This window comes from Coptis chinensis, chromosome 7 (genome assembly GCF_015680905.1).
Source record: "Coptis chinensis isolate HL-2020 chromosome 7, ASM1568090v1, whole genome shotgun sequence".
NCBI lineage: Eukaryota > Viridiplantae > Streptophyta > Magnoliopsida > Ranunculales > Ranunculaceae > Coptis > Coptis chinensis.
Window position 1 is genome coordinate 68,070,686 of NC_141462.1, and position 22,515 is coordinate 68,093,200.

Sequence of the window (22,515 nt, forward strand, 5' to 3'; positions counted from 1 at the left end):
CAATTATTATTAAAAGGTAAATACGTAAATAAGATATGTTATGGAAGGGTAAGACCGGTATTTGACCGGTAAATTTAGACGTTTTCCCCTTGATTTAGCACATTATCCTCAGTTTTGCAAATATTTACAATATTGCCACTGTCCAAAAAGCTGACACGTGGACTCTTCTTTTCGAAATTGAAACATTGCCCTCATTTTTTGTGAACAATTACAGCATTACCACTGCCCAAAAAAACTGCCCGCTCACGTGGCGTAGCCACGTGTCAGTTTGCTAGTAATATTAGTAGAAACACATAACAATGAAGATTATTCTATCATTATATTGTGCAATTAATCAGGGTGTATTATCAGGAGTTTGAACTGGCTCCTTAATTCTGGTGTTGTGCACCACATGACTCGGGCAGTAATCAATGAATATACTATCTTATTTGTATTAGTTGGTACAATCAATTAATTTTGTTTGTGTGTATTCAGGAGGGAGACCCTAATTTCCCCATTTAGTTGGGGTAAATCCTAATTGGCTCATCTAGTATTATTGAAGAACCATTATATTCTATGTATTATCAGTATGAATTTTTTTTGAATACGTAGAGATTCGCCCCCCTCAAAATAAGTTTAAATATTTTACTACTTCAGCCCCCTCAAATTTTTTGACTATGTTTTTTAAATGTAAAACCACAACATAATCTTCTTATAATAGGTGTAGGAGCGCCATATCAAACCCAAATGTTTTATCATTAATCTACTCAAGATTCTCTTACCAATGGGCATCATTTTTTAGTTGAAATTTTCATGGGTACAATTGATTCACAGTTGCAAGAATTAAATCACAGTTTTAAAGAGGATGTAATGAGATTGTTTGTTCTTAGCTCGGTGTTAGATCCCAGGAACAATTATAGATCATTCAAAATTAATGATATTTGCGAGCTTGCAAATAATTATTATCCGATGGATTTCATCGAGCAAGAAAATTTTCATTTGAGATACCAGTTGCAAAACTATGAGAATGACATTCTCATACACTCTGAGTTTCAAAATTTGTCACCCATTTTCAAGTTGTGTTAAGTTTTGATAGAAACAAAAAAGTCAACAATTTATCATCTTATAGATAGACTAATTCTGATTCGTCTTGTGTTGACTTTACCTGTTTTAACTGCTACATCGGAACGTGCATTTTCAGCGATGAGGATTGTAAAGACCAGGCTACGTAATAGGATGAAAGATGATTATCTAGCAAATTATTTGATTGTGTTTATTGAGAAAGATATTGCTAGACAATTTGATAAAGATTCTATCATAGATGCTTTTGATGTCTTGAAGAAAACTCGGCGAGAGCGGCTTCAAATGCCTGACTTGGCTACTTGAGCTCCTTGTTCGATCTTTTTGTATAGGAGGATATAGGCTAACAAACCAATAGCTTCTTTTTGTTTGTAAATGTGGTATGTGGATACAAGTGATCATGATTAATTGTATATCCTCTTTGATTTTGCAATCATACTTTTTGATGACAAATATATGTATGTAGAAACTGTCATTCCAATTGTGGTGTTGTTTACTTACTATCAATTACTATAGACAGTGTATAAGTCATTTTATGGTTAATTTATATGTACAATGTATAATTTATATGTTGGACTACAGTGTAGCGTGAGTGAATTTGTAGTAGAAGAATGAAAAATATAAGTGGTGAATTTGGGTTAACTAGTATTACCATATCCCTCTCCCCCTAGATGAGCCACTTAGGATTTTTTTTTTTTTTTGGGGGGAGACCCTAATTTCCCCATCTAGGGGAGAGATCCCCTAATTGGCCCATCATCCTAATTGGCTCATCTGGGGGGATGTGGTAATTTTTGTTTTCAGGCTTTCATGTGGTGTTGACCATAGTTGTTATACTTACTTACAAACCATCCGATCGGATATGCCAATTCAACGATTTGGCTTAGTTTTTTGGAGATGAAAGAGCTAAGAGTGCACGTAATATATGGAATAGACCTCTTAAAACAGTCTATATAAGTGACTGTGGGGAGCTTAAAGTGGCCAAGCCTTTGCTTTCTCCTAGTCTGCCTTGATTGTTCATTTTCGAGATCTTTGGGGTATGTTCATAATTTGAATGTTTTACTTCATCTACTAATATATTTTGTTATCCCTTGTTAATTACATGGTCAAAGTGGTAAACACGCTTCATGCTATTTCATTTTCTGAAATAGTATCAGCACTCCCCCCTAGGTCAGATTTTTGGCTCCGTCCGGCCGTCTTATATTTTGATTGTGTATATACACTCGCTGACTCGCTCCCCCTATGTCAGATTCCTGGCTCCGTCTCTGACTGTGTGGCTACTTGTTGTTCCTTTGGCAGACAATGCTGTGTCATTCCAGGCGATGATGGTTGTCTGATATCCTTGACCTTGAAATATTACATTGGACTTGGTTCTATCGACTACTACCTTTTCCCTACCGGACGAAAGACAAAAATAAATCAAATTTTAGAAGTAAAATATTTTAACTAATAATAATAGGACATCAAATTTCATATATAGTGATTACTTAGAGTTGTGTGAAGTATATATATCTTGGAAAGTGCATGTATTTGTAGCCCCAAAAGTGCCAACATATGTGGGTGTATACACTAGCATTACACATCGTACAAAGTCTCATGGGTACAGAATTGAACTAGGTTCCAGCATTTGTTTTTTCCAATCTAAAATTATAACAACATATTTTCTCAATCTAAAACTGTCTGGTTCGTAATAAACAGCCATGGAAGGATAATTCAGAAGTGCCTCGCCTCCTTTGCTTGCACTGCAAGTAATATTCTCTCCAGTAATGATTCTAATTTTGTCTGCCGTGTAATTCAAGTCGCATAACATTTCTGCGTAGTCAACTTCCAAAGCATCATACAGCAAGCCGGGATTCACCGCTTTTACCGGATCAATTTGGCCAACACCATAACCAAATTCGCTTTCTCCTTCATCGATGGTTTTCATTGGGGAAGCTGCAAAAATATATAAAGATATAAATAATTAACCAGATTGAAGATTCAGTAGCATGCACTCATTATATTGGTGATTTAGGTTAAAAATAAAATGTCGTGTTTTCAATAACGCCATTTACTTCAATTGAAGAAGTATAACATATATGGTGCCGTTAGATAAATATGAGCTTTTACAATTTATCTATGTGAACTTCGAATTTACCAAGCAAAAAATAATTTCTATAAGAAAAAGTGACATCGGACTACACTAAGTAGTTCGGTCAAAAATAATTACTCCATAGATTCTTCCCATTTATGAAATTCACAGAAGCAAACAACCTTACCAGTGGTCATGAGAGCAGATTTAATGGCTGCAGGGGACCATGTTGGGTGAAATGTTTTGACATAGGCAGCAGCCCCTGCTGCATGAGGACAAGCCTGGGATGTTCCGGAGACAATATTATACATTACTGAGCGTTGGTCGTGTCCAGATCTTGAAACGAGGCCTTTTGGAGACCATGCCGCTAGAATGTCAACTCCAGGAGCACTTATATCTGGCTGCATAATATACGCAGATAACGATGTCAATGACCAATAAGGGCGTAAAAACAGTCATAATTTTAGCCCATAAAAGCAAACAACAACACAGAATACCTTGAGAACTGCAGGCGTTAAGATAGAGGGTCCTCGATTAGTAATAGACGCCAAAGACGGAGCACTAGGATCATACACAACTTCACTGTCATGAATAATGGCAGTGGCGTTTCTACAAAAAAGAAGAAACAAACTCTTCAAACAACATCAGAAACATGATTCACAGACTAATTCCCCAACTATATGTTTTAAGCCAATAGATAGATGGTTAATTTGGAATGGGGGCCATCTTCAAGGGAAAGAAACTTACAAGTTGAAGAACTGCATTAGGCTGCATTTTTATAGGCTCACCTGGTGCTTGAAATATATGATGCAATATATTCGCCATCAGAATTAGTAACAGCAGAAGCTGGTAGAGGATATGGATATGGAACATCCCATTCTCCAACAGTGGCTATCATTATTGTTCCATAGGCACCATACACTAAAGGGCCGCTCCCATCATTCCCCAAATTGATTGGATTGCATAAGACAATATTCCCTTTTGTTAAGTTCTGATCCATTTCGTCAGGTTCACAATACCTATCAAATACATGAAAGGAATATTGTCAAAACCATTCGAGAAATTAAAACAAAAATTTGTAATGAGAAAGTTATAGCTAATTACTCGTCTTGTACGAGGGGGTAGAACTTTTCACTTGTAGGAAAAACATTAATTGCAGGCCCCTACTCAATACACGAAAAATTCAAAGTTAGACAGTTGACATAGGTAAAAAAACATCCTCACTAACTTATTGCAAGTCGTGCCAACATTGATAGGAAACTAAAGAAACTCTTACCGTAAGGGTTTTATTGTTCCCAAGTGTTATATTCGTTATGAACTTACGATCCGTGGTGCTTGCTGCTACCGTCAGTATCCACGGTGCACCACTTTGTACGGTAACCGCTAAGAATCCCCTATTTCCAGCAGAAGCTGATGTGAAAATTCCATGCTGCATGGCATGAAATGCCCCGACAGCAATCGCACTTTCAGAATAATCAGCCAAGTCAATATCTTCTCTCCCAATTGAGACAGATAATATATCAATTCCATCCGCAATTGCGTCATCAAAAGCGGCGAGGATGTCATGCTCAAGGCAAATTTTTTTCCAGCACACTTTGTACACAGCAATCCTAGCAGATGGAACAGCTCCTCATGCAGTTCCTTCAGCAAAACCATAGTAGCTGACATTTTTAACTTCACGTCCAGCTGCCGTGGATGCAGTGTGTGTGCCATGTCCTTCAAAATCACGTGGGGATCTTTCTTCCTCCGAGTGGAAATCTTGGTCACCTTTGTAAAACCTTGCCCCTATAATTTTGCTGCAGTTTACATACGGACAAGGAAGTGAGGAACAGAACGTACAACTAATTAACTGTCTCATACTCTATTTACTATTCGTTGCTTGAAGAGCTAAATATAATATAACCTACAATGACAGCCATACGAGTTAGAAGGTTCTAAATAGATCATAAGATTTAACAAGTATTAATGAGTAGATAGAAGAAGTACTTGTTGCATGTGATATTTTGGCAAATGCCCTTCCATTTCTTTGGAGGAATCCCAATACCATTATCATTGAAGCTCTCAGACTCTGGCCAGATTCCAGTGTCAATTAAACGGATAATAACATTGCTCTCGACCTCAGGTATTCTCTTCACAGTACTCGGCAGACCCAAAAAATCCCAAGATCTAGTAGTATGAGTTTTAAGTGTTCTGCTTGGGAAAACTGAGATTACACCTTGCGCACCTACAATTCAAGTTGTTTAATACAGGGTAACATACTATAACAAACACTATAGAGAGTATCAATCAAAACCTCTGTTTTCAAAAGGAATACATACCAAGTAGCTTCTTACTCTCCTGTTCTGTGAGCCAGGCTGCAAATCCGTTGAAACTCTTTTTGTAGGTGTAAATTAAGGATTCTACTGGAGCGCTACTCCGATGATTCAACAAAGAGAAAAAGTTAGAAATTACGGACAGCACTTCTTTTAAAGTGTGTTCTCTTCCTTCATCTTAAAATTAAATGCAAATAAAGCATGGAATAAGTCTATGAGTTGGACATAATTGACTAACCAATATACATAAAGACCCCTGCTATGTTTTTCAATGCCCTTAGTTATTACCATGAACAGTTCATTATAGTTGAACAATGACTTCTTATGGCAGAATTTCTGCCAGAGTAGTCCCTACGATTATGGTGGATTCATATTCATGGGTGAATGGAGTAGTGTGCATGTGATCTTTTATGTAAGTGATGGTAGAATGCATATCCTTCAGATGACTATATGTAGATTGATTTACCGTAAGTAGAATATTTGTTAAAAGGCTTCACCATGAGGCTTCAAAAAGATGTTGAAAATGTTAGTTTCAAGAGTGCATCGAAGGATTTATGCGGTTGTGCTTGACGGAATTGATGAGAAACTAATGCTTTAAGTTATTCTATAATCTAATGTTACCAGTGAAAATTTGTATGTGCAGCTGGCACAGCATGTAAACTGGGGGAAACCAGATAAGAATCAGAAGCACAATCAATCCAACTCATGCGATCACAAAGTAACCAAGTGCAGGATAGTAGAGGAGCTTACTTACAAGCTCGACAGACTTAGACAAGTTTAGTATCGATCTGATAAAAATGCTTAGTATAAGGTGCATTTCAACAACAGAGGCTATTCACCGCTATATGGAAAGCGTTGACAAGGATATAGAATGTTAAAAACTTCTAAATGGCTAACCAAGCTTTTGTGAACTTCAACTGGGATAGCATATTTTGAGGATGGAGGTCTAAAGCAGAATGATCTGCTGACCATGCTCTATTGTTGGGAGCCAATATTAAACCCAATAACTGCTCCTTTAGACTGAACAGACTATGGGGGAGCTACCCCTTATTAGAGCAATTAAAAAAATGATCTAAAGGCATAAAAAGAAGATCAGGGCATGGAACTGAGATTATCTGTCATGTAGCACCAACTTACACAAAAAACAAAATGAACTGATGCACTTCCAGGACTAGTTTAGCAGAAGAAAGAGATCCGGATGATACGATTGCTTCAAGAGTGACGAAAGATATCAAGGTCTGAATCAAGTAAACATCAGAACTTCGTTATGGAGAAAAATACGTAAATTAAGTGGAGGGAGGAAAACCAAAGAGATTCAGTATACGGTACTTTCATGCACCGAGGAGAGAAAGACAAGGCCTAGCACAAGCACTGATTTCTGAAATAGAAGCTGAAGATGTTGAGCTGGCTACTGACCAAGAAAGAATCAAAACATACGTTGTTGACTACTATGAGAGCAAGTTCAGGGAAAAGCAAGTGGATATTACTAACACCTTGTTAGTTTAGACCAATGTTTTGAAAACCGAACCGGTAATCGAACCGATTTTTTGTTAAAATGGTTCAACCAGGTTTAACCATGGTTCGATTCGGTCGGACCAATTTATGTTTATTTAGTAAATTTTTTAATAATTACAATAATAAAATGAATAAATACATGTTTTAATTCAATATTAATTGGTATTATGTATCAAAATAAATTTCTTATACAAGAACATAATAGTATGTTGGTTTGGAGTTTGGATTATCTTGTTTAGGTGTTAGGTTCAACTCCCCACATTATCAATTTTTCAAAAAAAAAAAAAAAAAAAAAAATTATATAAGGATGATCCGGTTTAGAACTGAACCGGTTCAACCGGTTCACCGGTTCAACCACGGTTTAAGCTTAGACTGAAGGTCCGATTATAAACTCAAGTTTTAACTGAACCGAACCGAAAATTTACCGGTTCCGGTCGGACCCCGGTTCAACCACCGGTCCGGTCCGGTTTTCTAAACACTGGTTTAGACCCAATTGCATGGAGGTCTTTTTGGTTAAGATAACACCAAAGCTGGTTGATAATAGGTTTGATGAAAATTTGAGAGGTTGATACCATAAGAACAAATTGGGCTCATAGAAGGTAAGCATTCTCAAGAATAGGTTTGATACCAGTTAAAATTTATGGTACTTTGTATGGGTACCATCTACGGGAAGTATGTTACACATTTGGCGTTATCAAAAAATGGATATCCTGGATCAAATTCATTGTCAGTACTGCCAAAATATCTGTCTTTAGAAGGGGTGGCCCTTGTACGTGGGTTTTTAAAGGTTCAAAAGGGTGTGGGACACAATATAACACCCCGTGTTTTTTTATACGTATTTTTCTATTTAATTAATTAATTTAATTGTTTATTTTAAAAATTAAATTTGATTACTTTCGGGATACGTGAAAAAGGCTTGGTTTTGGGGTCGTCGGTGTTGAGGCTTGGTTTTGGACCCAAATATATAAACATATTGTTATAGAGAATAGGGTTTTGGAAGATAATAAAATATAAAAATGGAAGCGCAGAAAAAGTTCTGGTTTCTTTGGAGAGGTGGAACCGCGACTATTATTCGCTAGGAAAATTCGTCGAAGTTTGTTAGTTAAGGTGAGTAGCTATTTTGCTATTTCACCGATTTATATTTTTCTTATCCGTGTATATCTTGCTAAGAGTTCTCACGATTTGATTGATCGCTTTTATTATCCCGCTTTTATTCGACGTCCCCGCGTGTCGTGATTTAATAAACTTTGTTAAATATCGAAATTTTTATTGAACTGTTAAAGCTTTGGAAGCTTGAAGCTCGATGACGTTAATGGCGCCGACCGCCGCTTGGTTTGTTTTAAATTTGTCGGCTTGTATGGGTTATTGTTGTTTTGTTTTGATTGAAACTTCATGGACGCCGGTGAATGACGATCGGATCCGTGGACGACCTCGCGATGTCATCGTGGTAGTGTTGATGTTGTAGGTTGAACGGTTATTTTGTAATCGGGATGATTTGGTGCTAGAAAGGGTTCCCGGCTCGAAGCTTGAAGCTCGGCAAGCGCCATGGTAGCCTGCGGGAGGAAGGGTCGATCCAAATTTATTGGGTGGTTGTTTTGGTTATATGGAAATTGATCGTTGAATGTTAGAATTTGGGATGGGTGCTGCTAATAGGTGCTATTAAAACTTAGGAAAGCTTGGAGAGGCCATTAATGGCGGTGGGAATAATTGTAGATCTAGTTTTGGGGAAAGATTGGATTTAAGGAGTTGGGGGTTTCGGTTTTGTTAATGTTGTGGGGGTTTTTCCCCTGAGCAATTTCGGGTAGATTGGGAGGAGTGGCGATCGGTATTTGTGGTGGCCGGATTTGGTGGAGGAGGAAGAGGAAGCTTGGTGAAGATGAACAGTAATTTCGATTTCGGGCTTGGGCTTGGTTCCTTGGGCCGGTTTCAGTTGTGATTAGTTGGGCCTTATTTGATTTGTTTCTATGGGCCGATTTTATTAGTTGATGGGGCCACCACTTTAGTTTTGATTGGGCGGTTTGGCTTTAATTTTCGGGCTAACTTCGGTTGTGTTTTGGGCCCGCTTTAATATTTGCTTGGGGCAGTCCATAGGACTTAAAATAGATCCAATTGGGTCGTGGAATAAATAAGTTGGTTTTAGACTTTTTCGGTTCTAAGGTTTGGGTTTGGCCGGTTAGGGTCAAACCATTACCTTAATCATGAGCCCAGCCCTAAATGCGACATTGACCTTAGCTATGAACCATGGCTATGACCACGAACCCATTGAACATGGAAACGATAGTTTGACTTCGACCATGATGGTTGACTTTGACTTTGACCAGAGTTGACTTTGACCAGGGTTGACTTTGACCAGCTTGACCCAATTTGACCTTTTAACTTCGGATTATGATTTGGGTTATTAAGATAGGTCTAGGGCGATTAGCATACTTGACTTTAGGCTAAGACCTCTATATATATATGTGTGTATGTGTATTAACTACTATGTGATTTTGTCAGATTTTATGATATGCAACGCTATGACACTAAGACATCCCCGAAATTAATAACGCCAGAAATAAAAAATACAGAAACAAGATACTCATTCGCTATCTTAAATGATATATAAAATAAAGTTCAATAATGCATAAATAAATTTACCGCGACTTTTTTAACTCCACGACTCAAGTTTTGGAATTGAGTTTTATGACGCTGATGTCATATGTTAGGTGGGCATTTATTAAATGTGCCATAAATGGCCCGTTAAGCTATATAGGGTATTCATTGAATGTGCCATGAATGACCCGGTATTCATTGAATGTGCCATGAATGACCGTGATTGTTCGACCTACCCTAGAGGAACTAAGGTATTCGCCTTGCGGGTTAGTGGTATTAATTTGATTATGTGAGTGTTTGGGTTTTCTTTTGAATACCTAATATAATATCTACATATGATATATAGAAGTTCTAACTTTCTTTTGCAGGAGGGTAGGACTTAATAACATTTTGTGCAGGGACGCGGTCCTACCCTTATACAACGGCGGATATCGGTAAGTGTAATTCAATGGTTTAGATATTAAAAGGAGTTATTAGAATGAGTTAATACAATGGAAGTTAATAAAATGGAAGTTTTGCTTGGGAAGAAACTATGCCGATGAGATGACTCGAACTAACTGCCTTCCAAGCTGAAAATGATTAGGTTATGATAGATTTAAAGTGTTAGTTGGATAAGAAAAGTTTGAAATGTTTATATGTGTTTAGTCTACTCATACCAAGAATTCAATTTGTCACCCATGTTTGCTTTGTTTGGCAACGGGTGTGTGTGTTCTTCTGGAACATAGGTGGAAGGCGCGGAATTGCGCGGTGTGATTTGGATTCTTGTCCGGAGCAACCGGGAGTTTATTTTTAGGTCGCTCTTTTTTGAAGTATGTAATAGCTTAGTTCCCGCTCATATGACATGAGAATACGATGTTGAGGACCTTTTATTCTTAGAGTTTTATATGATGTTTTTGAACGGAAGATAGTCTTTAATAAAGTGATGGTTGAGAAATTTTGGAGATTTTTGTTGTTAAGATTCTTTATGATGTGGGTTTTAGGTTTTGACATGTGTTGTATCCACCCCGTCATAGCCTGGGTTTTTAGACAATTGAATATAGTGATGTTTGAGATATTTATATTTCAAATATTCATTTTTTTTAATTGTTTAGAAATTCGGGCTGTGACATTTTGGTATCAGAGCTTAGGTTAGCCTAGATAGTGAAGGTCTAGGTGATCCTCGGATTGTGGTGAATGGGTAGTAGGAGTGTTTCTTTGTGGTATTTGGTTTGGCTTGTTGTTTTGTGTGTACTTTTATAGTGGAATGTTGGGATATGATTAGGAAAATAAAATGCTTGTTTTAACGGTTAATTTCTTATGAAATTTATAATCGAATTTTTTTGCATGTTATAGTGTTGTTTTCCTAACGGAGTTTTCTATTTTTTTTTGTAAGTATTGACTAAAGAAGAAATGGTTATTTTAAAATTTCATATTTGAGTAAATTGGAATTATCCAAGTAATAAAGAAACCCTTTTGATAAAGGTTGGATTTGAAATATTTAATATTGTCCAAGTTATGTATATCGTTGGTGTGTGATCCAATATACATAACATCTCTCGGTATGCATCGTTGGAGTTTGATCCAGTGTATACATGTACATCGTTGGTGTGTGATCCAGTGTGCATGCCACACATCGTTGGTGTTTGATCCTATGTGATGGTAGAGAGTTAGTATGCATCGTTGGTGTGTGAACCAACAGATATACTTACATATCGTTGGTGTGTGAGCCAGTATGCATGCCTCACATTGTAGGTGTTTGATCCTATGTGATGGTGGACATAGTGTAGGCCATTGATAATATGAATCAGTCTATACATTTTATATTTTTATTTTTCAAACATGTGGTGTTTGTGAGACACTGAGAGAAATGTTGATATATGTGTAAACACTAAGGTGGTGGATAAAACCTATGAGTTTTTAAACAAATAGTTTTGACAGGAAAGATCGTTAAAAAGGAAATTATAATATGTATATTTTTTTTTAAACGTTTTGGATTAGTTGGGAAATACTAAGAGTGGAACTAACTGCCTCGGTGGGAGAGGAACTACATTGCCTTCTTAGTATGATTTAACTTGAAGAATATGGGTTTTGCTAAATTGTGAAATAATGGGTTTATAAGTGTTAGCAATTGAAGAAATTAATTACGTTTATTCGTTTGAGTTGTGTATGCTAGCGTATATACATATTTCTTGGGTTCAATACGTATATAGACACACTTTCAAAGTATGTGTTTGGCATATTAGTATGTCTATCTATATGATATTGTATATGTGTATTCCTTTTAAGGTGTGTATACTTACGTATACACGTATGTCTCATTTTTATTGTTTGACGTACTGTTGTTTGGTTAATCTACACTCTACCTTGAATCTCGGGGCGAGATCCTTTTAAGGTGTGTATATTATAACACCCCATGTTTTTTTTATACGTATTTTTCTATTTAATTAATTAATTTAATTGTTTATTTTAAAAATTCGTCGGATTGGACTCGGGATACGTGGGCTTGGTTTTGGGCCCGAGTCGGTGTTGGGCTTGGGTTTCGGACCCAAGTATATAAACACATTGTTATAGAGAATAGGGTTTTGGAAGATAATAAAATATAAAAAATGGAGGCAGAGAAAGAAGCTGGTTTGCTGGAGAGGTGGAGCACGACTATTCGGGCTAGGAAAATTCGTCGAGCTGTTAGTTAAGGTGAGTAGCTATTTTTGCTATTTCACCGGATTTATATTTTTCGGGTATCTGTGTATACTGCCTAAGAGTTCTGCTGATTGATACTGTTTATTATCCTGTTTTATTCGACGTCCTGCGTGTCGTATTTAATAAACTTTGTTAAATATCGAAATTTTTATTGAACTGTTAAAAGCTTTGGAAGTTTGAAGCTTAAATGACGTTAATGGCGCCGACCGTTTGGTTTGTTTTTAAATTTGTCGGCTTGTATGGGTTATTGTTGTTTTGTTTTGATTGAAACTTCATGGACGCGAGAATGACGATCGGATCCAGGGACGACCTTGCGATACTGTACGGTGGTAGTGTTGATGTTGTAGGTTGAACGGTTATTTTGTACCGGGATGATTTGGTGCTAGAGAAAGGTTCGTCGAAGGTTGTTTGAAGCGACAGCGCCAATGGTAAATACTGTGGAGGAAGGGTCGATCCAAATTTATGGGGTGGTTGTTTTGGTTATATGGAAATTGATCGTTGAATGTTAGAATTTGGGATGGGTGCTGCTAATAGGTGCTATTAAAACTTAGGAAAGCTTGGAGAGGCCATTAATGGCGGTGGGAATAATTGTAGATCTAGTTTTGGGGAAAGATTGGATTTAAGGAGTTGGGGTTTCGGTTTTGTTAATGTTGTGGGGGTTTTTCCCCGAAAGCAATTTCGGCAGATCGGGGAGAGTGGCGATCGGGTATTTGTGGTGGCGGATTTGGTGGAGGAGGAAGAGGAAGCTTGGTGAAGATGAACAAGAATTTCGATTTCGGCTTGGGGCTTGGTTCCTTGGGCCCGGTTTTGAGTTATTTAGTTGGGCCTTATTTGATTTGTTTCTATGGGCGATTTTATTAGTTGATGGGGCCACCACTTTAGTTTTGATTGGGCCGGTTTCAGTTTAATTTTCTAGCCTAACTTCGGTTGTTTTTTGGGGTCCGCTTTCTAATATTGCTTGGGGCCAGTCCATAGGACTTAAAATAGATCCAATCGGGTCGTGGAATAAATAAGTTGGTTTTAGACTTTCTCTTCTAAGGTTTGGGTTTGGCGGTTAGGTCCGAACCATTACCTTAGTCGTGAGCCCACGAGCCATGCATTGACGACCTTTTAGCCATGAACCATAGCTATGACCACGAACCTGTTGAACATGGAAACGACAGTTTTGACTTCGACCATGATGGTTGACTTTGACTTTGACCGAGTTGACTTTGACTAGGGTTGACTTTGACCGATTGACCCAATTTGACTTTTTAACTTCGGATTATGATTTGGGTTATTAAGATAGGTCTAGGGCATTAGCATAATTTTGACTTTAGGCTAAGACCTCTATATATATGCGTGTGTATGTGTATTAACTACTATGTGATTTTGTTTGATTTTATGATATGCAACGCTATGACACTAAGACATCCCCGAAATTAATAACGCCAAAATAAAAAATACAGAAACAAGATACTCATTCGTTATCTTAAATGATATATAAAATAAAGTTCAATAATGCATAAATAAATTTACCGCGACTCTTTTTAGAACTCCACGACTCAAGTTTTGAATTGAGTTTTACGACCGCTGATGTCATATGTTAGGTGGCATTTATTGAATGTGCCATAAATGGCCCGTTAATGCGTATATAGGGTATTCATTGAATGTGCCATGAATGACCCGTATTCATTGAATGTGCCATGAATGACCGTGATTGTTTGGACCGCCTCCTGAGAGGAACTAATATATTCGCCCATGGGTTAGTGGTATTAATTTGATTATGTGAGTGTTTGGATTTTCTTTTGAATACCTAATATAATATCTACATATGATATATAGAAGTTCTAACTTTCTTTTGCAGGGAGGGTAGGACTTAATAACATTTTGTCTTGTGGACGCCGGCCCCTACCCTTATACAACCACGGATATCGGTAAGTGTAATTCAATGGTTTAGATATTAAAAGGAGTTATTAGAATGAGTTAATACAATGGAAGTTAATAAAATGGAAGTTTTGCTTGGGAAGAAACTATGCCGGATGAGATGACTTTAACTAACTGCCTTCCAAGCTTGAAAATGATTAGGTTATGATAGATTTAAAGTGTTAGTTGGATAAGAAAAGTTTGAAATGTTTATATGTGTTTTAGTCTATCTCATACCAAAGAAATTCAATTTGTCGACCTATGTTTGCTTTGTTTTTAACGTGGGTGTGTTCTTTGGGAACATAGGTGGAAGGCGTTGGAATTGCGGTGTGATTTGGATTCTTGTCCGAGCAAACCGAGTTTATTTTAGGTCCGTTTTTGGAAGTATGTAATAGCTTAGTTCATGTTCATATGACATGAGAATAATACGATGTTGAGGACCTTTTATTCTTAGAGTTTTATATGATGTTTTGAACGGAAGATAGTCTTTAATAAAGTGATGGTTGAGAAATTTTGGAGATTTTTGTTGTTAAGATTCTTTATGATGTGAGTTTTAGGTTTTGACATGTGTTGATCCACCCTCGCCATAGCCCAAGTTTTAGACAATTGAATATAGTGATGTTTGAGATATTTATATTTCAAATATTCATTTTTTTAAATTGTTTAGAAATTCGGGCTGTGACACACAAGGTGCTGAGGAAGCAGGGAGCAAATAACTACTTCATGGAATGTAAACTCTCTAAAGTCTAAACACATATTAGAGTGAAAGGATTTCAAGGGTCCAAGTCATCTGCTCTTGCAAATAAATGACATAATTTTGTTCAGTAAAAGAGAATTCACAAATTTTACTAATATCTCTAGGTTAATTACTAAAAAATATCATCTCTCCAATGGACTAGGTATGAATGAATCAGAATGTAAAGCGTTCATGGGAGTAATGCCCCTCAATAAGCAAGATAGACTGGTGGAAACAGTGGATGTTGAAAAGGGTATTTCCCTAAGAAATACGTAGGAAGCACCTTTAATTCAAGTCAAAGTAGCTAGAGCTAGCACTAGATTGAGGCCTGATAATTAAAATCAAGAAGAAGACAAAAAGTTGGATAGAAAAGATGTCATCATTTCAACAACAGAAGTATAGTCATCGAGTCTGTTACGCATCATTTCTATCTACAGTATGGCCATTTAAATTTGGCCTACGAGTTTAATAAGAGATTCAGAAAGACTAAAAACTTTATATGTGCCGAGCCTGAAGTCAGAAAGGAATGAAACAACCATGAAGTGGGGCCATGGGAGTTGAATTGCAACCCTTGTGATGACGGACGTTCAGAGATAAAAAAAAGTTGAAAGAGGCGAAACTTAGCCATGTTAACGAAACTAACATGGAGCTTAAGGAATGGAGACAATGACTTTGTAATACTTGTGATCGGAAAAAAAAGAGGGTAACATGATAAATATCATAGGCCTTCCTTTGTATGGTCTGGGCTTAACCTGGGGAAACTAGCAGTGTATGCTTAAGCACAGTTGATAGTTGGATCAGGGGAAAAAAAGACCTGTGACGGACCATCTGATAGATTAATGGTCAACTCTATACAAGGTTTTTTCTCTATCAAGCAAGAAAGCAAAAGCTGACATGCTGTTACAGTGAGAACTCAGGTGAGTACACTGAACACTTGTTACAAGATTGTAGTATGGCCAGTACAGTAATGCAATATATATGTATACGGCAATGCAACGTATATGTATAAAGCAAATAAAGTTTTTTTTTTTAAATTCGTTTCAAATTTAAGATGAAAAACCTGTGTGCCTCTCTAAGTACTATTGATTTGTATCTAGATGCATGACCGCTTCACCCGCTTGTATATCACTGCAAATCTAGGTTACATGGACAGGCCATATTTTGAAAAAAATCTGTGTCGGATACGTATCACATGTCCGTGTTTGTGTCGGACACATATTGTATTTAATTTACCTCGAATTTAAATTAACAAATTTATAATTATTAAAAAATGAATTAATTATTCCTATCCGTGTCTCCGTGTCAATGTAACCTAGCCGCAAATCAACAGTAACCAGAAAAGGACGTCTCAAACAAATTTATGTGGTTTGATCAGCACCAAAATATGATTGTTTGTGTACTCATCTTTATAGTGAATTTGGTAGTAAAAAACTACATAGAACATCTTCAGAACACACTATTGGCATCTATTATGCTCGGAAAAGTTTTGGTAAAGTTTTTTCTATATCAAGCACATGCACACTAACAAAACTCTGAACAGCTGAAATAATTTTTCTAAAGGACAGAAGAAGAAAGAAAAGTATACCTGCTCAACAGAATGCTCTTCCTTGAGTTTTGCGCCCATGTATACAATGTAAGCCTAACCAATTGTAAGAGAAATCAGTATCTCTAACTCTCTTTCAACCAAAGCACCAAATTGAAACAAAGTATCAGAAGAACTAAATTAGATACATCTCTTGTATCCAAAGTTCTGTATGGAAGGATATGTTTTTTTACCTTTCTCTCCGTTTGGGCATTGACAGCGAGTTGGTTGACACCAACTGAGACTAGGAGCAACGTAAAGACTATCCATGCACTGGTGAAGAATTTAGCCATTGCAAAGGAACACCAGAGGCTGTTTTGAAATTCAGACCCAAGATGAAGCGAAGCAGAGGAGTTAACAAACGTGTTTTTTTTTGGTAAAACAAGGAAGTTGAGAAATCTTCCTGTTCTGATAGATTTGGTATAATTTGTCATACCATATATAGGCACCAAAATCTTGTGTACTTTGGAAAGAAAATATTTATGCCATCAATAGAAATTATGCTAAAGAGATTCTTTTAATTAGTTTGTTTCCTTTTCCATTATACTTTCTGCCGTGCCCGGTTGATAAAGAAGTCCAACGTTCGAATATCCGGTAATAGTTTCCCTTCCTTTACCAAAATTTGCATGAGTTTTATATTACAGTACTAACAAAGGAAAGTACAACATTCATCCAATTCAATAAGTATCCTTCATGTGAGAGAGGAGGTGAGCATTACTGGAAGAGAGGAAGAAAATGGACAAGTCCTTCTGGACACGCGTTCAAGGTTGGAATCGCACGTGGACTAGCATTTTCTGGTAGTACATTGGGATTCTTGCATGAGTAAATGTAATCCTGTTTCTCAGTTTGACCACCATTTGGATTTTTCAGGTGAGAGACCACCCACCTACGTCTATGGAAACTGCTTCTCTAGTCAAATGTTGTTCAGATGGCTTCATTTTTATCAGTTCCAGATTTTCAGATGTTAAGTGCATATGCAAAGTAGTAAGGTTCTGATTAGCTTCACGAATGTGGGTCAAAATCTTAAGGATGGAATGGGAATTAGTTATAAAACTTGGTCAATGGTCATTTTTTTTTTTTTTTTTTGATAGTGACTATCTGTATTCCAGGATTATACTTGTGTTGGCATATATCGTGAGAGGAGTAATGGATGGTAATTTACATTGATACGGTTCAGAACAACTGGGGCACCACAATTTTAAGATATTCTAATCCTAGAGGGCTAGAGGATTATTACAATCTACGCTACTGAACTAAATGTCATGAATTAAGGACCATGAATTCTCATTTCTGAAAGTTTTTTTTTTTTTTTTCTCACAGTTCTTGATATGCCAAATTGCTATTTTGACATAGAGAAACACTTTATAAGACGTGTTACACATGTTAAGGTGATGTAGAAAATACTATACAGGCCCAAGTTGTTACATGGGTACCCAATTATTCGAATCCGAACCGAAACCGTTTATAGTGGTTTTGGGTTCTAAAATGTTACACCCATTTAAAGTGGGTCTTCAAGAACCGATCTGATAAAAAACCGAAACCGTTAGAACCGAATAGTAAAAAACCGATGGTTATCCAAATCGAAACCGGAACTGATTAGTATGATTTTGATATATATAATTTAGTATTATATTACACTAAATAAAAGCAAACCCAAACATTATTATTATATATGGTTTGTCTAGGGTGCCACTCTTATAGTGACACCCTTATCTCACTCTTCTCTTGAGCCGTCGGATCCGACCTCAAGATCTGAAGATCTCAATGAGGGTAAAAATATATTTTCCTCATCATCTTCTCAAAAAAGAAAAAAAAAAAACCGATCTAACAAAAAAAACCAACCGATCTAACAAAAAAAAAAAACCGAAATTGGGTTCTCTCTCTCTCTACGGCTCTCTCGGCTTCTTATTCTCATCATTTGGCAATTCGGTTTCTTCATTTGGTTTCTTCTTCTCTGACAGGTATCATTTGGCACTTCAACTATAGTGCACTTTTGGTTATGGTGCTTGCCTATTGGAACGTTTTAATTGACACTTGGATTGTCATTATACCATAAAAACTTGAATTTTGATTTAATTTAGGTTGCTATGATTATAGTTATGATTAATACCCTCGTTTAAAGACGGCGGTGACAATTTCGGTGAACTCATGCCCGATTCTTCATGAACCGTTCGTTATTCTTCATGCCGATTCCGTCGGAGTTTTGAACTCCGTGAACTCTTTCGTATTCTTCATGCCGTGATACGTCGGAGTTTTGAACTTTGTGAAACTCATCGTATTCTTCATGTCGTGATTCGTCGAGTTTTGAACTTTGTCGAAGTTCGTTGAACTCGTCGTATTCTTCATGTTTTGAACTCGTCGTAGATTCGCCGAGTTTTGAACTCTTTCGAGTTCGAACTGAACTCTATCGAGTTTTGAACTCTGCCGAAAGTTTTGAACTCGTCGTATTCTTCATGCCGATACGTTTTGTTTTGAACTCTGCCGAGTTCGGTGAACTCTATCGCCGTATTCTCGTCGAGTTTTGAACTCTTTTCGAGTTTTGAACTTCTCGAGTTCGTTGAAGTAGCATATTCGGTAACTCGCCGAGTTTCGTGAACTCTGTAAGAGTTTTGAACTCGTCGCCGATTCTCGCCGAGTTTTGAACTCTTTCTTCGAGTTCGAACTGAACTCGTCGTATTCTTCATGCCGTGATTCTCGTCGAGTTTTGAACTCTGTCGGAGTTCGTGAACTTTATCGAGTTTTGAACTCGCCGGAGTTCGTGAAGTAGCATATTCGGTGAACTCGAAGTTTTGAAGTTCACCGAAATAGCATATTCGTGAACTCTGTCGAAGATTCTTCATGTCGTCAGATTCTTCATGTCCGAGTTCGGTGAACTCGTCCGAGTTTTGAACTCTTTCGAGTTCGGTGAACTCGTCATATTCTTCATGCCGCGATTCTCGTCAGTTTTGAACTCTATCGGAGTTCGGTGAACTCTGTCAAAGTTTTGAACTCTTTTAGAGTTCGGTGAACTCTGTCGTATTCTTCATGCCGTGATTCGTTTTGAACTGCGAGTTCGGTGAACTCTATCGAGTTTTGAACTCTTTCGAGTTTTGAACTCTGTCGAGTTCGGTGAACTCTGTCAGAGTTTTGAACTCTGTCGTATTCTTCATACCGTGATTCTCGTCGAGTTTTGAACTCAGAAGAGTTTTGAACTCTGTCAGAGTTTTGAACTCTTTTAGAGTTCGGTGAACTCTGTCGTATTCTTCATGCCGATTCTATCGAGTTTTGAACTCTATCGAGAGTTTTGAACTCTTTCGAGTTTTGAACTCTTCGAGTTTTGAATTATTCGAACTCGTTGAAGTAGTTTTGATTCGGTGAACTCTCGTCGAGTTTTGAACTCTTTTCGAGTTCGTGAACTCGTCGTATTCTTCATGCCGTGATTCTCTCGGGAGTTCGGTGAACTAGCATATTCGGTGAACTCGCATAGTTCATCGTCGAGTTCACCGGCGTAGCATATTCGGTGAACTCGTCGAGTTTTGAACTCGTCAGTATTCTTCATGCCGTGATTCGTCGAGTTCGGTGAACTCTGTCGAGTTTTGAACTCTTTTCGAGTTCGGTGAACTCTGCCGTATTCTTCATGCCGTGATTTTTTCAGGAGTTTTGAACTCGTTAGAGTTCGTGAACTCTATCGAGTTTTGAACTCTGTCGAGTTCGGTGAACTAACATATTCGGTGAACTTTGTCGAGTTTTGAACTTTGTCGAGTTCGGTGAACTAGCATATTCGTGAACTAGCATATTTTTGACTCTCGAGAGTTTTGAACTTCGGCGAGTTCGATGAAGTAGCATATTTGGTTAACTCTGTCGAGTTTAGATGTTTAAGTTATTTACAATCGTTTATGTACATTGGGATTTTTGACCGCTTAAGTTATTTATATTTTTAATTTTTTTCGATTTATAGAAATGGAGACAAAGACATCAATCAATATCGAAGAAGACGTGGTTGGGTCTTCATCTACTAAAGCCCCCGCTCAAGGCACGCAAAACATTAGTCTGCTCCTTATATAGGAATGACTTTTACAAGTGTTGACGAGGCAAAGACTTATTACAAAGAGTATGGTCAACAAGAGGGATTTGAGACTCGTGGTTCGGACGACTTCCAAGCAACAAAATCAGGTGGATTTGGTTAGTGGTTGTTTACTTGGTTTGCTCCACGGAAGGGGTTAACAAGAGAGATGAAGTCCGATCAAGAAATACATCAACTATCCGGTGTGGTTGCCAAGCTAGAATTCAGATAAGAAAAGAATGCATGAAGAGATATATGAGGTCGGCGTTGCTCATAATGACCATAGTCACGTCCGGTGACCCCATCAAAGAGAATTTGCATGAAAACTAACAAACATATACCCGGCGTGAAGTGCTTGACCGAGATATTTAGTGATAACGGTTTATCTGTTGGGAAAGTGGCATCCGTTTTCCATGGAGAGGAAGTTGGGTTTACGTAAAGATTGTTGGAACCATTATTATGGTTTGACCGTAAAGATGCCTAAAGAAGGTGATGCAACCGCCGTCTTTGTAATATTTTATCGTAAGAAAAAGTCGAGGATCCCCGGTTCTATTATTACGCTATTGATTTAGATGAAAATGGGACTGCGGTGAACTTTTTCGGGTTCATGGGAGGTCTCGATGCCCAGTATGAATATTTCGGGGATGTTGTGTCTTTTGATACCACATATCGTACCAATGCATATTCCATGCCTTTTGCCCCTTTTACTGGAGTCAACCATCATTATCAGTCAATTCAGTTTGGTTGCGCATTGTTGCTTGATGAGACAGAAGATACATTCATATGGCTATTTAAGGCCTGGCTTGCAGCCATGGGTGGTCGTGCGCCAACTGCAATCATCACTGACCAGGATAGAGCGATGACAGCAGCCATTGCCAAAGTGTTTCCTAATACTCGTCATCGTTACTGTCTTTGGCATATTATTCAGAAATTCCAAGAGAAGATGTCATTTACCAAATTTGAGACATTGGTAACCGAGTTGAAGAACACTATTTCTTTTTTTAGATAGGATTGTTGATTTTGAGAGAAGATGGTGTACAATCATTGAGAAGTATGAGTTGTCTGAAAATCCTTGGTTGACGAGATATATTCAATCACGCGGGAGAAATGGGTTCCTTGTTATCTCGTGGCACCTTTTTGATGGTATGCACACGAATCGGTCGGTGAATCGATGAATGCTCATTATGACCAGGTTTGTCAATTCGGCGACTACGCTTTATGCAGTTTGTACATGGTAATGAGAAGTCTTTGGCTTTGCTTGCTAGGAAAGAAAGAGATTCGATTACCGACCGAAAGCATAGTTCACGGATTGTGCCTAACGATGCTTTCATCCTTATGCATGCCGCTTGGGTCTATAATGATCTCAATATTCAATAAATTTAAAGAGCAACTAGAAAAGGCAAAGATGGAGTACAAAATTGATGGGAACAAATTGGCGGTATGGAACCCGGAAGCTACATGGTGAAATGGAGAGACCCAATAAGAATTCTGTTTGGAGAGTGAGTTTCGATAGAGGAACCTTAGAGGGAGATTGCGAATGCAAGTACTTTCAGTTTATGGGTTTGCTTTGTGGTCATATCTTAAAGGTTTTTATCTTACTGAGATTGAAGAGATTCCAAACCATTTTAGATTGACGCAGTGGATGCAAAAGTCTAACACTTATAGAGCGGAGTTTGATACTGGATTTGTGGTCGGGAATGTCTCAAATGAACCTTTGAGAGTGGCTCATTCTATTAAGGTTGCTTCTCAAGTGGCTTACAATGCGTCGCATACTTTTGAGGATTATTCATATTTTATTGAAAAGATTGGTGAAATGGCTATTGAAATTTCAAAGTTTAATGAGACTTCCTACAAAGGAGACGAGAAGTTGCGAGCCTCCAATGAGTTCTGCAGAGCCTCGATTCGAGCGAGCCTTCGATACCTTCGGTTAATACATCACGTGGTTTTTTATTTGAATGTTTAATTTGATATAAATTTAGTGTTTAATTCGGTGTTTAATTTGATATAAATATTTATTTTAATTCGGTC

At 37.5% G+C, this 22,515-nt stretch overlaps 1 pseudogene across 1 annotated transcript; it reads right to left on the bottom strand.

The window, feature by feature from the left end:
* Nucleotides 1-2,565: 2,565 nt before the first annotated feature.
* On the bottom strand, nt 2,566-6,146 carry LOC147488522 (cucumisin-like; annotated as a pseudogene). Its single transcript, XR_015202826.1, has 10 exons — nt 6,061-6,146; nt 5,906-5,943; nt 5,446-5,616; nt 5,114-5,351; nt 4,404-4,923; nt 4,232-4,290; nt 3,916-4,146; nt 3,625-3,736; nt 3,315-3,528; nt 2,566-2,991 (listed from the first exon to the last, which is right to left on the bottom strand). The product of XR_015202826.1 is annotated as a cucumisin-like (transcript).
* Between the last annotated feature and the right edge of the window lie 16,369 nt (nt 6,147-22,515).